This window comes from Mustela putorius, unplaced genomic scaffold, assembly GCF_011764305.1.
Source record: "Mustela putorius furo isolate JIRA1106 unplaced genomic scaffold, ASM1176430v1.1 tig00003834_pilon_pilon_pilon, whole genome shotgun sequence".
Lineage (NCBI taxonomy): Eukaryota > Metazoa > Chordata > Mammalia > Carnivora > Mustelidae > Mustela > Mustela putorius.
Genome location: NW_025421987.1, coordinates 64,993,885 through 65,011,021, shown reverse-complemented (window position 1 = coordinate 65,011,021; position 17,137 = coordinate 64,993,885). Strand labels below are relative to the sequence as shown.

Genomic DNA, 17,137 nt, shown 5'->3' with positions numbered 1-17,137 from the left:
TTTAAAAAGAAAAAAGATAACATCTATCAATCCTGAGACATAATTTGCTATGAATATATCAAGCATATAGTTAGAATATATAGTGAAATATCAAAATATCAAATAAAGAGATTGTCTATGTCTAAAGTATGTTCTAAACATCCATGCATTAATAAAACTCCTTAGGTAAGTGATGTAAATATCCCCCTGAAAACTACTGGCATAGGAGATGCTAGGTTCAAATTTAAAAGTTTAGATCAAGTTAATGTTTTAAAAAATAAATGAAGGGATTAAATTCATTGAAAATAAATGAAATTATGATGTAAAATAATTTTTTTAATATTTTATTTATTTATTTGACAGACAGAGATCACTAGTAGGCAGAGAGGCAGGCAGAGAGAGAGAGAGAAAGAGAGAGAGAGAGGAGGAAGCAGGCTCCCTGCTGAACAGAGAGCCCAATGCAGGGCTCGATCCCAGAACCCTGGGACCATGACCCGAGCCGAAGGCAGAGGCTTTAACCCACTGAGCCACCCAAGCGCCCCTGTAAAAATAATTTTTTAAATAGCTGAAATTATAATATGAAAATATGATCACTCTACGGTGTTATTTGATGTCAGGGAAAGTAGCACTGGGACTGATAAACAGAAACATCTCATGGACACTAAAGGCATTAACAAAACTCTATATTTCCCATATAACAATTTCAGAAGTATTTGTTTCAATAACACCATATAAATATAACCTAAGGAAGGTTAAACATTAGTTCTCATTTGACAATGTTTCCCATGCAATTCATTAATAGTGACATATCCTCCAAATTAACTATTTCTAACATCACTCTTTTTGGAAGGTGAAATAAATCCTTTCTAGATTCTCCAGAGACCTCTCTGGGAAATCTCTGAAAAGACAATTTCAAGTACAAAAGATTTCTTTCACTCAATTGGGAAAAGAAAAACATCAAAAGTTGTCAAGATATTTGAACACTTAAGATAGGAATCCAGTCATGGCTATTGTAAATACAGTACTTTGCAACTCACTTCAAAGTAGCAACAAAACAGGCACCCCTGGATAGCTCAGCTGGTTGAACATCTGACTTGATATCGGTTCAGGTTTTGATCTCAGGGTCATGAATCCAAACCCCTTGTTGTGCTCCATGGTGGGCAGGGAGCCTACTTGGGGAAAAAAAAAAAAAAAGAGCAATACAATGTTTTAAAATAAACATAAAAGGTAATATGATTGTAGAGAATTTTAACATGAGAAATCTTCATTTTCTTTTTTTTAGATTTTTTATTTATTTATTTGACAGAGAGAGAGATCACAAGTAGGCAGAGAGGCAGGCAGAGAGAAAGAGAGGAAAGCAGGCTCCCCATTGAGCAGAGAGCCCGACACGGGGCTCAATCCCAGGACCCTGTGTTCATGACCTGAGCTGAAGGCAGAGGCTTTAACCCATTGAGCCACCCAGGTGCCCCAGAAATCTTCATTTTCTTAAATAATCAAGGACATAACAAAGTCAACATAAACCATTGAAGATTATTCTGGCAAGACATGGAATCTTTGTTATCTAGATAAAGTATGCAAAAGGTAAAGAATAACCATTTACAACCTATTATTAAGAGCAGACCACTAATCCAAGAAAATTCTGTCATTTTGACAAAAAGAAAACCAAATTCTAGTTTTACATCAGTATAATATTTGATGTGAAAACTTTTCTTGAAAATCATATAAATAAATTTATCAAACCTTATCCAGCTTCCTCTAGTCTAACAACATTCCCTCTTTGGGAAACGTTTACAGGCAATTTTGTCCTACATTTTCCATTTCTCATTCTGGAGCAACTAGTTATGTTACTTTAAGACAAAATTGCTCTTTTTTTTTCCTTCACAAAAACACATCCTGCATATCTTAGAAATAAAGCTGTTCCTCTTTACCACCATTGCTTTTTAAAAAAGATTGATTTATTTATTTATTTATTTATTTATTTATTTGAAAGAGAGAGAGAGAGCATGAGTGTGGGGTGGAGGGGTAGGGTGGGGGTGAGAGGGGCAGAGGGAGAGGAAGAAGTAGACTTCCCACTGAGCAGGGAGCCATACATGGCTGGATCCCAGGACCCCTAGATCATGACCTGAGTGGAAGGCCGACACTTAATGGACTGAGCCACCCAGGTGTCCCAGGAAAGAGAATCTTATACAGACTCCACACTGAGCGTGGAGTTGACATGGGCTTGGATCACACGACACTGAGATCACAACCTGTGCCAAAACTGGGAGTCTGATGCTTAACCCACTGCACCACCCAGGTGCCCCACTATTTCATCTGGTAGTTTCACTCATGTATATTAAGTATAACTCTCGATCACAGTAGTTTTTATCTCAGAGAAAAGGTGAAGCAGTATAATGTGAATTGTCTGTCACACACTAGCAGTTCTCTGCAGAATAGCCTGGCTCATGAATACACATCTCACAGACTTCTATAGGCCTTATAATACAACTTTTCAAATTAGCAATAGAAAACACATTTAATAGACTCTAACATAGGTATATAGCCTCTCTGTCACATGTAAAACAAGAGGCAAAAAACAATAAAAAATCATGCATAGTGATTAATGTTTCAGTACTCTATCTTACTTAGAAATGATGTAGGCATCAACTGAATATTCATTAATTAACTCAACTTGGATTAAATCCAAGGAAGAAAATATCCAAGTAGAATAAAAATGTCCATATGTGTTATACTTGAGGCTGACAACTCAGGGAAGACATATCTGTTTTTTATTAAACCAGAATTATTAAAGTAGTTTTATTTGCCAAAGATTTACCAAAATTATGGGAACTTGAATTCTTAAAACATTTCTGAGTTAATTTCTTATAAAAACACCTTTTTTTTACATTGAAAATTGAGGTTCAATTTTCCTAAATTCTGGGAATTTAAGGAACGTTTAATTTATTTAAGCATATTTTATTTCTAGGCCAATCAAAATAAAGCTCTCTTAAGAAATTTATAAATCTAGGGGCTCCTGGGTGGCTCAGTAGGTTAAGCATATGCCTTAGGCTCAGGTCATGATCCTGGGGTCCTGGGATCAAACCCTGTGTGGGGCTCCCTGCTCAGTGGGGAGGCTGCTTCTCCCTCTCGTTCTTTCCCTCACCTGCTCATCCTCTCTCTTTCTCTCCTGATCTTTCTCTCAAATAGATAAATAAAATATTAAAATTTTTTTTTAAATTTATAAACTTATAAGCCAGCTCAGTAACACCATTCAGATGCATATGTGTGTGTATCACTATGTGTGTGTGAGGTGTAAGTGTGTGTGTGTGTGTGTTTTAAGAGAGGGAGAGAGAGAAAGAGAGAGATGGGAGGAGGGGTAGAGGGAGAGAGAGAATCTTAAGCAGGTTTCACACCCAACATAGAGCCCAATGTGGGGTTCAGTCTCACAACCCTAAGATCAGGACCTGAGCAGAAATCAAGAGTCAGATGCTTAGCCAACTGAGCTACCCAAGTGCCCTCAAGGAGAGGAAAATATTATACACTCAAAACATAAAGGCCTTTCCAAATCACAGACCTAAAAACAAGCAGATAATAGAGAAAGTCTGCATCTTCAATTCTAAAATTTCAGCCATGGATCAAGCATAAATACAGAAAAGCAAAACCTCCAAAGACTTGTTTTCTTCTCAGTGGATACTAATTCCTAATTGATTAGACCTCAAAATAGATTAGAAGATAAACATAAAAGACTAACAAATCAGATTTTCTCTTTTCCTTTGCTTAATAGAAATAAGGTCTCTTCAAGCCATTAATCTGTTTAGAGAGGTCACCAAACTTTCAAACATGAACTAAAAGAAGCCAGCACCAGAAATGGAGAAGGTACTCCAAAAGAATCAAAATCAAACCCCTAACATTCTTCCAACGGAAAAATGTCCAGAACATAGAACCAAGAACTAGACTCATTGTTGAGTACCCATATGGCCAGTCTGGAGCAGAGGATAAAGGGATGAACAAATAAAAATCTGCCCAGAGGACCAATTCAATTCAAGTCATAGCACCAAAACGACGAAATGCAGAAATGCACAGAACAATTAGCTACAACTATAACACTTGTGTGTTTATAATTCCCTAAAGATGCTTAACATTCCCTAGATTATATTTGTGTGAAATATGATTTTATTCAGTCTATTGCTATATGTAGAGCATTCATTAATGAGAAACATCTCAAAGGAAAGGAAGAGGGTCTGGGGTTTTACAGAGACAAGTAAACAAAGAATCATCTATGAATCTTATGGGAGTCCTGAAGAAGAATGCAGAGGAGCTTTTCTTGAAATATGCAAAGGCAAGTTTTTCTTTTGAAGTAGCTATTTCCTGGAATACAAAAGAGTGGGAGGATTTCTTAACTTTGCTCCTCTCTGGGAGCATAGAGCTCAAGAAAAGTGCAACACTGTGATTGTGTTAAGACTCATTGAAAAAGTTTTAAGAAAACAGGAGGCATTCACAGAGGGATGCAATCATCTTAGGACAATTGCATTTCCCTTCTAGTTCAGATGCTCTGATCATTGCCATTCCCTTTGCAATCAAAACAAACAAAACTGATTGGGTTTCTCTGCTCTTAAAATTTTGGTCATTCTGCCATGCTGTTCAGTCAGGTACCTCTCTTCTGGCTCCACCTGACTCCATTCTGTTTTCTGCCAACATCTTCTCAGGAGAAAATAATTTTCCACTTTCTTATGCAGAGAAATTTAGTTGCTTGGTTTCCAGCACAAACAGCCAACTCAGCTCTGGGCCTCCCTCTGCTGAGCAAAGATTTGGACAAAGCTCCAAAATTACTGTTTGGCAGATCCTCAAGAAACTCTTATACAACATGACACCCTCCACCCCACCTGTTTTGGGAAGAATAAGAATTTCATTCTTCCACTTATACAATTCAATAATCCCAGAAAGGAAAAATATAGAAGTCCCATTGGTAAGTGGAGTTGTCAAAAGGAATAGTTTATCATAGGTACCCTTCTACTCTTCCTTTCCGTGTATGTACCCCATCCTTCCATGTCCCTCTAACATTCCTCAATATAGTTAGGTAGACTGCACTTCCCATACTATACTCCATACTTTGACCATCTCAAATCCCACCCCACGTGGAAATGTACCAAAGCATATTCTCTTCAACCCCAGATCTTAGCGAACCATCAGCCGGAAGGCATTCTCATAAACTAGTTCTGTCGAGCATTGTTCAAAGACAATCTTGGCAGCAGCCAGAAATGTAACAGAAAAACTGCAGAAGTCCTTCTCAATTAACATTGTCCATGAGAGAATCATTGAACAATGATTCTATCTTCCCTGGCTCCTGCCTCCATTCATAATATGCTCCCTGGTTGCCACTTATGCAACATTCTGCCTTGTGGAATAATCTCTCTCTTCCCCTCTCTCTCTCGTGTGTGTGTGTCTATCTGTCGGTCTGTCTCTATCTCTACGTTCTGTAAGAAATACCTATTCTCATTTTGGTTTCCACCAATCCTCTGGTAAACAGAGATACAGAGATGTAGAACACTTCTGGGGAAGACCTGTGGGTGGTCTGCAAAAGGTCGAGGACTGAGTGAAATATTTAGACAAGGGGTAGGAATGGGAAATTCAATTTGGCCAATTTGGCCAGTGCTCTCTAATTCAGCCCCCAATAGGGCTGATACTTTCCTAGAGTTTAAGAACTCAAAGCGGAGAAAGAATGTAATTATTTCATATCCTTAAACCCAACAATCACTTCTAAATCCATTTTTGTACCAGTCCTTACATATTTGTTTTAACCAGCTCCCTGTGTCAATACTCCAAAACTTAGCCATCATAACGAAGACGTGCTCATTTTCCCTCCTTGGTTTGCTGCTTTGGGTTTTGTGGTTTTTTTTCCCTTTTCCTTCTTGTCCCTAACCCTTTATTCCTTACTTATTATATCTTCATCTGAATGGCTATTCATAGACCCTCCCTATGGTAACAGTCTTTACTATGATCAATTTATATGAAAGTATTAATAACTTTTTGACATAAGGTATTTATGCTTAGAATTTCATTATAACAGGGACGTTTTCAAGATTAAAAAATGACTCATTGCAGAAGAAAGTGTATCTTTCTAAATGTGTACTTAATGTTATATATACATATAATATTTATTGTAACTAATATTAGTAAGTTATTGAGCACTAATAGACCAGGAAGTATGTGAAATATTCTTTGCATATTAGCCAATTTAGTACTTCTTGTGTGGAAAGGTGTAATTATTTTTTAAAACTGGGGGATAGAGAAATTAAATAATTTCCCACAGCCACATAATGAGTGGCATAGCCATACCTCTGACAAAAGTCTTTTCAACTCCAAAGCCTTTCATTTCTCCCTTCAACTAAGAGTTGCTAACCAAGATAGAATGATTTCCATATACATCTTTTTCCTCAAAAGTGTGAAATTTTATCCAGGATCCAAGCTTGTACTCTACTTTTGGAAATAATTAGAAATATTTGGAAGTTGAAGGAAGGAAAGAAGGGAAAAAGTCAAGTAAATGAGAAAAAAAATGCTTCACCAGCAAAGGCCTGGGAAGCTTCCAAGCACCCACACTCTGCTTGGAGTGATCAAGGTCATGTCATTTAGCCTGACTTAATGATGAACAGAATGAAGAGCATGTTTTCATTAGAGAATTTAGAAAATTCCCAACCAGCTATGGCAAATAAAGTCTCTAGTCTTCTTTTCCATCTCTAAGATCTCAATAATTGGTCTCTGGGATCATGAAACTACCCAAAAAGTTGAAGTTAAAATTGATTCATAAATTCCAGAACAAAATAATTGGATGAAGCAAGACACATCATGCACATGAAGATTCTTTATAACAGACTTATTTTCTGCAACATAGAAATCCACATATAAAGATCTCATTAAAATCATGAAGGAAGGAAATCCTATAAATTTCTAGAAACCAAATAAAGTATAGACAATCAGACAGTTCCAGGTCTTACTTACCATGTTTAAATTACCTATAATGTTCATTTCATTAATTGTCAGATTTATTTTATTTTAATTTTAATGGTTAATTATTGATTTATTTTCTTTTTAAGGTTTTTTTTTCTATAATTGAGGTATAGTTGATATACATTATTATATTAGTTTCAGTGTGCAGCAAATCTAAGAGCTTTCATTTGTTCATCTGTGACCTTGGTCTCTCTCTCTCTCTCTCTCTTTTTCTCTCTCATATATATATATATATATATATATATTCTCTCTCTATATATATATATACCCCCTTCCCCTCTGGAAATGTAAATTACCTTATCTTAAATTTTTCTTTATATTGTTTTGTTTAGGAACCTCAGCTTTGTGGGTGGGGAGGGTTTAATCTATCTGAAGGCTAATTTCCTAGTTACAGGGATAGAACTAGGAACAATTTATTTTTTTTTTCTATAAAGTAGAAACTATATAAGGAAAACACATACACGCTAGATATGTTTGCAAAAAGCAAGTTTAAATGTCACCACCCTAAACCCTTAAGCATTTAATCCCTTAAACCCTTTCCACAGGGAAGCAAAAGGCAAGGTCTCAATCACAGAAAGGCCTAGGCAGAGCTTGGAGCACGCGGATATCAGAGGGGAAGTGTAAAAGTCATCCCAGCAGCCTCCAGAGAACAATAAGTCTTTCGGTGGGTCCTACATCAACAGGAGGAATAGGGGGCTACTTGACAGTAGGCTGTCCGTACAAAGGTAGAGTTTTAAGAGACCAAGGATTTATGGGCCATGCATTTGTAATCTACACATTCTTCTACAGAGACCAACCATGGTCTTTTCATTCAACCAGCAAATTTACATCTGCATGCTTATAACACAGAAGCTACAAACATGAACTATCTTTAAGAGATTATAAAGTCAAAAAAAAAAAAGAGAGAGAGAGATTGAGATTATAAAGTCAGCAGAAGAAATTCTCATTACAAGGTAGTATTGCCTGGAGTACAGACATTAGAAAAGAAGGTTTTTCTATGGACCTTACAATATAAGGAACATCACAGATGAGAGCTTGGGGAACAGCCCGGCAGATCAGTGCCCTTCCCTAGATAGGTGATTCTCTAAACAAAAATTTTAAGTTCATTTTTAGGTGCTTAAGTGAATCACAAGCACTTTCATAATTTTACATAAAAAATGTTTGGGCGACTTAATAATAACCTATTATGTACTAGAACCTTATAAAGTAAACTATTTTGCTAGGGGATTTTTAACTTTCAACATACTAGCTTAAAAGTATTAGGTTAATATATTATTCTATAAAATAAAATTTTAACAAGTGCTTCATATATGTTGCTACCAATAAGTTTACTTCAATTTCTCTGTTTTGTTTCTCTGCACAGATTTGTTTTCGTCAAGTTATCATCTACTGGAAAGTAATAGTTCTATGGATAGGGAAAACAGATCTCTGACATTCCCAAAAGGGCCATGGCTTTAAAAGGTCAAGAATCATAGACCCAGAATCTAGTTAGCTATGAAGTCCATTCTGTCTGTACATTGAGGAAAAATGCCCAGTTGGAAAAATTAAAAATCTTTGAAACTAGGCTGGAGTATGTTGCCCATGGGATTCTTTCACCACCTACTCAGCTCAAACGCTAGACCCAAAATTTGCCTCTCTCTGCTTAGAGAGAAAATTGCTACAATGCCAAATAACATGCTCTATCTACACTTGCTGTAGAAATGACTCGATCCAGTTCCATGACTCTGACACGACCAATAGGCTAAATACAGATCTGTGGCTTGTCCTTGCCATTCAGTTCCAGATTCTTACCTTCCACAAGTGGCTTGATATTTCCCCCTTGAATGTTTAATATATTCCTCAAATTTCATAGATTAAGGGAAAACTATTGGCATACCCCCCCCCCACACACACACTATATACCCAATCTTTCCCCTAGTCTTTTTCATTTTACTAGGTGATGCCACTCAATTCCTAATGGCAAAAACCTAGTACAATTCCTGGATTTCAGTCTCATTCTGGCCCTCTTTCTTCATAGTTTATAGTCTGTTCATGAGTTCTTACAGTTATAACTATGAAAAATAACCCAGCCCTACTTATTCTTTCTTTCCCCCACTGATCCTGACCCAAGCCACCTTCCACTCTTACCAGCACTACTACAATGCCTTCCTGATTTTCCAATGTCCATGTTTGAGCACCCACTCCTCAAACCCTTTATACACACACAAGCACACGTACACACGTACACACACACACACACACACACACACGCAACCTATGTTACAACAACCACTGAGACTTTTAAAAATTTAAATAAGATCATGTCACTTCCTATTTAGAATACTCCAGTGACTTATATTACCCTGAGAGAAATGAACTCCTTACTTACAAAATTGGACATGGGGCTGATGAGGTTTACATGAGATTTTGGACTTGAGTTGATGCTATACTGAGTTTAGACTTTGGGAACTTGGAATGGAATAACTATACTTTGCAAGTGGGACAAACATGAATCTTAGGGGGCCAAACGGCAGACTGTCTTGCAGACAATATGTACCTTAAATAGCAAAAGGAACTTTAGGGACAAACATGAATTTTAGGGGGCCAAAGGGCAGACTGTCTTGCAGATAATATGTACCTTAAATAGCAAAAGGAACTTTACTGTTGAGACTAAGAATCTTAAGATGGCAAGATTATCTTCGACTATGTGGTTGAGTAAAATATAATCACAAATGTGTTTTTAAGAGAAAGGAAGGAGGCAGGAGAATCAGAATTGAAGGTGATGTGACAATGAAAGTAGATACAAAACAGAGAGAAAGAGAGATTGATTTGGAGATACTACAGAGGAAGGGGCCACTAGCCAAGGGATACAGGTGACCTCTCAAAACTAGAAAGGCAAGAAAATAGAATGCAGACCTTCCAACACCTTGATTTTTGCCCAGTGATAATTATTTTGGACTTCTGACTTCAGACTGTAAGATAATACATTTGTTTTTAAGACATTGACTTTATGGTAATTTGTTACAGCAGCAGTAGGAAACCAGTAGAGGCCCTCATAAAGAAGGTTATTTGCTGTGTGTGTGCATGTGTGTATATGTGTAGACAAAAATTACTCTCATAATATATTCTTACAAATTTGAGTTTTAAGTGGTTTCCTTATTTAATATATATATCTGTTCTTCTTAAATATTTTGTTGGAAGACTAGCTAATGGCCAAAGACAATAATCATGCCTTCTCCACCAAACCAAAGCCAAAACTAGAATGAGCCAGACCATCACTCAAAAATTTTTTGTTATCTCATTTTAGCTAAAGAATTTATATAAATATTTAGTTTTACTCTCTAATTCATATTTATTGAAAGTTTAAAACCAAGATTTTAACTTACATACCATCATGAAAAGTAGCTATCTTTCTTATTAACATACATACAGACATGTGTATCAATTTTAGAAAATGGGCCAAACTAAGAAAAGTACCACCACATATCAGATTTTGCCCCCAATTTTTTCTCCTACTTGATAGCAACATGTTTTAAAAGCTCATATTCACAATTTTAAGACTAAAAATGAGCTTTTTCACTGCTAAACGTCAAGTCAGTCACAAAGCTGAAAAGTCCAGAAGTCCAGAATGTATATGCAGTGGAGTACCTATACATGTTTAACAACGATCCTCAAAGAAAAGAGGAAAAAGTCCTAGCATCACTTTTGCCAGTTTTTAAGGTGTATATATTCCCATCGTGGCTGATTTCAAGGTATCAATGTGATGTCAACAACCTTGCAAAAATTTCTAAAATTTCAACCTTGTAAAAATTTCTTTATAACTCATTCTTGCAAGCAGAAACTAGCTCCAACACACCACCCATTGTATGACAATTTTTCAGGTACCAGTAGTAAAAATTTTGATAACTGTATCTACCAAGGAGTCAGATCACTGACTGTTCTTTTGCCTCAGAAAAACACTCATGCAATGATATTTTTACTGAAAGATGAATAATTATGTCCTTTAGTTCACTAATGCTTTGTTTTTAACACATACAAAATGAACCACCTATCTTTTTTGACTGCCTACTTGATGCTGGACATCTAATTTCATATTCATTAACTCCATTAATTCTCATTACAGCTCTAGGATCTCAAATAACTCATAGTTCCCATAATTAGCTGTCTGCGTCTAACTCTCAAATCTCTTTTATTATTGCAGCAAAACAACCTCTGTTCACAATTATTGGTTGTGTTCTGCCACATTAAATGAAATGAGTAGTGGATTCATTCATTTTAGCCCTCCACCCTTTATACTTAGTCTTAATGTCTCTATTTACTGGAAAAGAAAAAAAGTAAGTTTTGAGAATGTCCTTCTACAATATGGATAAACAAGCTTTCATGTTACTTCTCTCATTATAAAGTTGTCCACCAAGTTAAGCATTCAAAAAACTATTTTCCAAAACAGCTATAATTTTTGTCCCTCCTACCCCTGCCCCAAGTTCTGGTTCACAATGAAAAGATCAGGAGGCAGACTGTATGAGGTAGGGTGTATTGAAGGTTCCTAAAGCATCTTTTCCTTTTATAAATGTGGCCCATCTGTACAAATGTCTGGACAGTTTTTATTAAAATTCCTTTACTGAAAATTTATTTATCCATGAAGCACTTTACAAAATAACCTCTTTTTATAGACATTGTTATAAATATAGCAAACACAGCCAAATTCTGAAAATAAGTGTAACTATTATTATCCACGCTTTTATCCAACCAAGTGAACCTCAGTCTCTCAATCAGTGTTGAAAGGATGCCTTTTGCACACATTAGAATAGGCAATGCTCCAAAAGGGAACATTTTTTGTTAGCTTAGCTGCTTGGTTTTGATCCAAATAGATTTAGCCATTTCTGTCACACAGTGATGCCTATCACAGAAGTGTCACTTTTCAAGGTGAAGCTGAAATTGACTATAGGAATTTTTTTTAAATACCATTATTTTACTATTTGGGCTTTCTATAATATTCTTTCTAGCCAAGATATTTCTCCTTTCTCATCTTTTAAAATATTTTTCTTCTAAATTTTTCTGATTTGTAAATGCTACTAAAAGAACATGAAACTCATACATTTGCCACTAAAGAGTTTTTTCCTTCTTTTTTTATAAATAAGAGATACCAAATCTTGGGCTCATCTGTGTTTCTATAATGATAATCCCTTATTTAAATTGTTAAATATATTGTACATTTTTATATCTGCCAGTTTATTATGAGGAGCTTTAGGAACAATGTCTGATCTGTTTCACCCTTGCTGATTTCTGCTTGCTCTGAATTTTCTATCATTATCTGTGTTACTTTTAATGGTTTTAACCTATACTTCAAAGTGTTTCTTTTTCATCATTAAATGTCACCAGTCAAAGATTTAACTTCACTTTTATTTTAAGAAGGCGAATGAAAAATGACTTTAAAACCACAGCACACACACTCACAAAGACTGGTTTGAGATATAATTATGTTAATCAGGAATCACCACCAGAAGAAGGGGACCTTTGACATAGTCATATAGCATAGGCAAAATGTCTGGGGACCATTACTGCAAGAAGTTGAACTACTCAGTTTTTTTAGCACATAATCAAAGCTTAAAACCCCTGGTTCAAAAGAAAGAAAACATCTGTTCCAGAGTTTTTGTAGCATCCATAGATTTTCAGGGAACTCACTCTCAGCTCCTTTACTCCAACAGCCAGTGTGTGGGCACTAAATGGTATGATTATTTGGCTCAACTGCAGGGCACCTGCCCTATAGTGCCTGTCTTGGGCATCCAGTCTTCCAGCTACTCTTGCTCTTGTAGCATTTTCTTTCCCTCTAAACTATCAAAGCAAGTAACAACCAGATTGGTCAATAAGGAGATGGGTGGCTCAGAGGTTTAAAGCCTCTGCCTTCAGTTCAGGCCAAGATCAAGCTCCACATCAGGCTCTCTGCTCAGCAGGGAGCCTGCTTCCTCCTCTCTGTCTGCCTGCCTCTCGCCTACTTGTGATCTCTGTCTGTCAAATAAATAAATAGAATCTTAAAAAAAAAAAAAAAAAAGATTCCCTCACTTTAAAAGAAAAAAGATTTGCTTTTTAACTTACAAATAAAACCATTTTAAAAATGTTTACACATATTTATCTAGATCATTTGGTACTATCTAGCCCCATATAGTGGAAAAAGTAGGATGAAAACAAGCTTAATCATGACCAGGGCCTCCTATTTCAAACCTTCAGAAAAGTTGCAAGAATGGTACAATAGACACAAATATGTGCTTCACTTAGAATGTTGCATCTCAACCTTTTCTCAATAGCACATTTCTAAGAGGACTTTAGTTGGTTTTTCCTAATCGTCAACCCCTGTCCCCTCAAATTTTAATGCTACAGATATATTATATACATATATCTATTTATTTATATATATGTATACATATATTATATATAATATATCTGTTACAGATCCATTATAAAATATATATATTATATATCTATTTATCTGTTTATGTACTGTATATATACTTATACTTTATAGATAAAAGGAGTAACTTTTTGGCCTCCTAAGAACCAATCTTTACCCCATTAGAGGCAACATTGCAGCAGTTGAGAATGTAATACCTACATATATCACTTCCTAACATTCCCACAGTTAGTTTTTTGTCTCTACTATTTTTTATACATACATATACATGCACATATATATATGCACATACACATAATTTATATTAATTAAATAATTAAATTTACTAAGTATATAATTTTATAAATAATTAATTTTTTCCAAGAAAAAAATGAAACTCTAGAAAAGAGCAACATGTTCTTCTTGAAGCATTGAGTCTGTGGACAAGCCTAGTCCAATTAGAGACCTATTCCATTCCCTTAGACCCAACTGTGAATATGATATTTACTTCTAAGGGAAGAACTTCCCATGGTGAATCTCCAATATGAATTAGTTACAAATTGTATACCTATGTAATTGAATAATTGGAACTAATATACAGAACACTCAAAAGATAATGCCACAAATAATTCTTTTAGTTTTACGTTGGTTGATTTGAGTACACTATTTTTCAACCAAAATTAATCAGCCTAACCTGTTCAAAATCAGTAGGTTACGTCAGATCCAAAAAGCTTGGGTACACTTTCTTGATAATTAGGGTGGGATAAATGGGCTTTCTAGATGTCCAGTTAGATCTGAAAGTTCAACTAGGTCCCTCACCAGTGTCTTGCTATGATACTTTTATTTATTTAAGAACAAGAGAGGGAGCATAAGCCAGGGGGAGGGGCTGAGGCAGAGGGAGATGCAGTCTCCCCACTGAGTAGGGAGCCCTGACACCAGGGCTTGGTCCCAGGACCTAGAGAGCATGACCTGAGCTGAAGGCAGATGCTTAACTGACTAAGCCACCCAGGCACCACACTGTGGTACTTAGACCTCACTGTGGTACTTTTATGTGTGAGAACCTCCTCACTGCTAGTTCTGCCAATGTAGCTCTAGTCCTCCTACAAGGACTTATTTGAGCTTTTTAGAAGTAATAAAGAGTTTATGATATTCAACCTGATAAGCTAAGTGGTTTCTTCTAAAATCCATTTTTAAAACAAATCTGTTTTAGATATATTTGAGATGTGCATCAGACTTTTGTTTGAAGAAATATTTCCACGATGAAAATACATTTAAATTTACTACCATATATTGAAAGCTAGCTTCTTTTTCATAATGAGTGTAGATAGGGATATGTTATACTGGAGGTCCCTTAAAGGAAGGTTATGTGTTTAACACAGGAACAAAAATTACAGGAAGTAAGAGATAACACTCCCCACTTGTGAAGTTCAGAAGCCTTCTCCTTAAAGTGACAGAGAGGAGAACATCCAACCCACTTGACTTCTAGTAAAGTGTGCATTTGTTTATTAAAATCAGAGAAGGGAGAGAAAGCCTGGTAACAAGAAAAGGAAAAGAAATTAAATAATAATAAATTAAGCGACACAAACTAACTGTTCACAGAAAAGGAAATGCAAATGTCTGATCCTATATAAAAATGTGGTAACTTCACTTATTACAACATAAATGTTAATTAAAACTAAGATGAGTCATGGTCTCAGGGTCCTGGTATCAAGCCCCACGTCAGGCTCTCTGCTCAGCAGGGAGTCTGCCTCCTCCTCTCTCTCTCTGGCTGTCTCTCTGCCTATTTGGGATCTCTGTCTGTTAAATAAATAAATAAAATCTTTAAAAAAAAAAAAAAAAACCTAAAATGAGAGGCATTGTTTTCTCTACCAGAAAGAAAATCCCATAAGTCTGAGAACACTCTATGTAGCATTTAGATGTGGTAACAGGTGTTACTGAAGCAGGGGTATAAATTGGTACCTACTCTGTAGAGGGCAATTTGGCAACATTAATCAAAAAACATTAAAATACACATATCTTTGAAGTATGGAATGCCCTTCCAGGAAATTATCCTAGAAATATATTTATACATGTTTACAGAAACATATACATGCCCCCCCAAAGTTTGTAGGATTTTATAAGAGGAAAAACAACTCTAAGCAAAATGTTCATTAACAAGGTGCTAATAAATTATATTTAAACAATAATGGAATACTATTTGTTATTAAAAATAAAAGGTAGATTTATATGTATGGTTGTGGAAAAATCTCCAAGATACCTAGTTAAAACTTTCTTAAAAAAGCAAAATGCAGTTCAGGAGTGGCTGGCATTGTCGGGTGTGGGTGTCTTGGCGTTTGAGTGAGTCGACGCAATTGCGTTCAGTGTACTTCACTCGCTAACAGGTCAAAATGCAGATTTTCGTGAAGACCCTGACCGGCAAGACCATCACCTTGAAGGTGGAGCCCAATGACACCATCGAGAATGTGAAGGCCAAGATCCAAGATAAAGAGGGCATCCCCCACGATCAGCAGAGGCTTATCTTTGCCGGCAAGCAGCTGGAAGATGGCCACACTCTTTCTGATTACAACATCCAGAAAGAGTCCACCCTGCACCTGGTCCTGCGCCGGAGGGGTGGCATACAGATCTTCATGAAGACCCTGACTGGCAAGACCATCACCCTGGAGGTGGAGCCCAGTGACACCATCAAAAATGTGAAGGCCAAGATCCAAGATAAAGAGGGCATCCCCCCCTGACCAGCAGAGGCTTATTTTTGCTGGCAAGCAGCTGGAAGATGGCCACACTCTTTCTGATTACAACATCCAGAAAGAGTCCACCCTGCACCTAGTCCTGTCCTGAGGGGTGGCATGCAGATCTTCGTGAAGACCCTGACTGGCAAGACCATCACTCTGGAGGTGGAGCCCAGTGACACCATTGAAAATGTAAAGGCCAAGATCCAAGATAAAGAGGGCATCCCCGTGACCAGCAGAGGCTTATCTTTGCCGGCAAGCAGCTAGAAGATGGCTGCACTCTTTCTGATTACAACATCCAGAAAGAGTCAACTCTCCACCTGGTTCTCCGTCTGAGGGGTGGCTGTTAATTCTTCAGTTTTGAATTCATAGTGCCCAATGATGGCATTGCTCTGCACTATAGCCATTTTGCCCCAATTTAAGTTTAGAAATTACCAGTTTCAGTAATAACTGAGTCACTGGTTTTCTCAATAGCTGTTCAAAATGTTAATAAAAGTTTCGTTGCATGGTAGCATAAAAAAAAACAAAGCAAAATGCAGAAAACAATGTATATGTTGTTAGCTACCCAAAAATCTTGATTGTAATCATATAAGATTATATAGACAGAACATTTCTGGAAAGACACAACAAGAAACAGGTAACAATTATGGTCTTTCAGAGGGAAACAGGAATTTAAGGGTGGAAGAGAGGCTCACTTTTCACTGTATACTCCCTTGTACTTATTAAATTTTACACCATACACATGTATCTCCTATTCAAAAATAGAAAAATATATTCAAAAATTTTAAATAACCTAAATTTAGCACATCAAAAGTATAATCTTTGGTGGCTAAGTAATTCCCCTCCAAAAAAGTAATCAGACTGAGGGACTGGCAAAATTTTTGATGGGTTCAGATAGCAAACCTTTTGGTTTTGTAGGCCACAGGTTTCTGGTACTTCTCCAACAACTCTTCTAAAATAACACAAAAACCACCATAGACAATATGATCACAAATGACTGCAACTATGTCCCAATACAACTTGACAAGCAGCGGGCTACATGTGGCATCCAGGCCAAAGTCGACTGATCTTTAATCTAACTCAC

At 36.5% G+C, this 17,137-nt stretch overlaps 1 pseudogene; it reads left to right on the top strand.

Moving 5' to 3' along the window:
• The first annotated feature begins 15,699 nt into the window (after positions 1 to 15,699).
• On the top strand, positions 15,700 to 16,577 carry LOC101673679 (annotated as a pseudogene).
• The last annotated feature ends 560 nt before the right edge of the window (positions 16,578 to 17,137 follow it).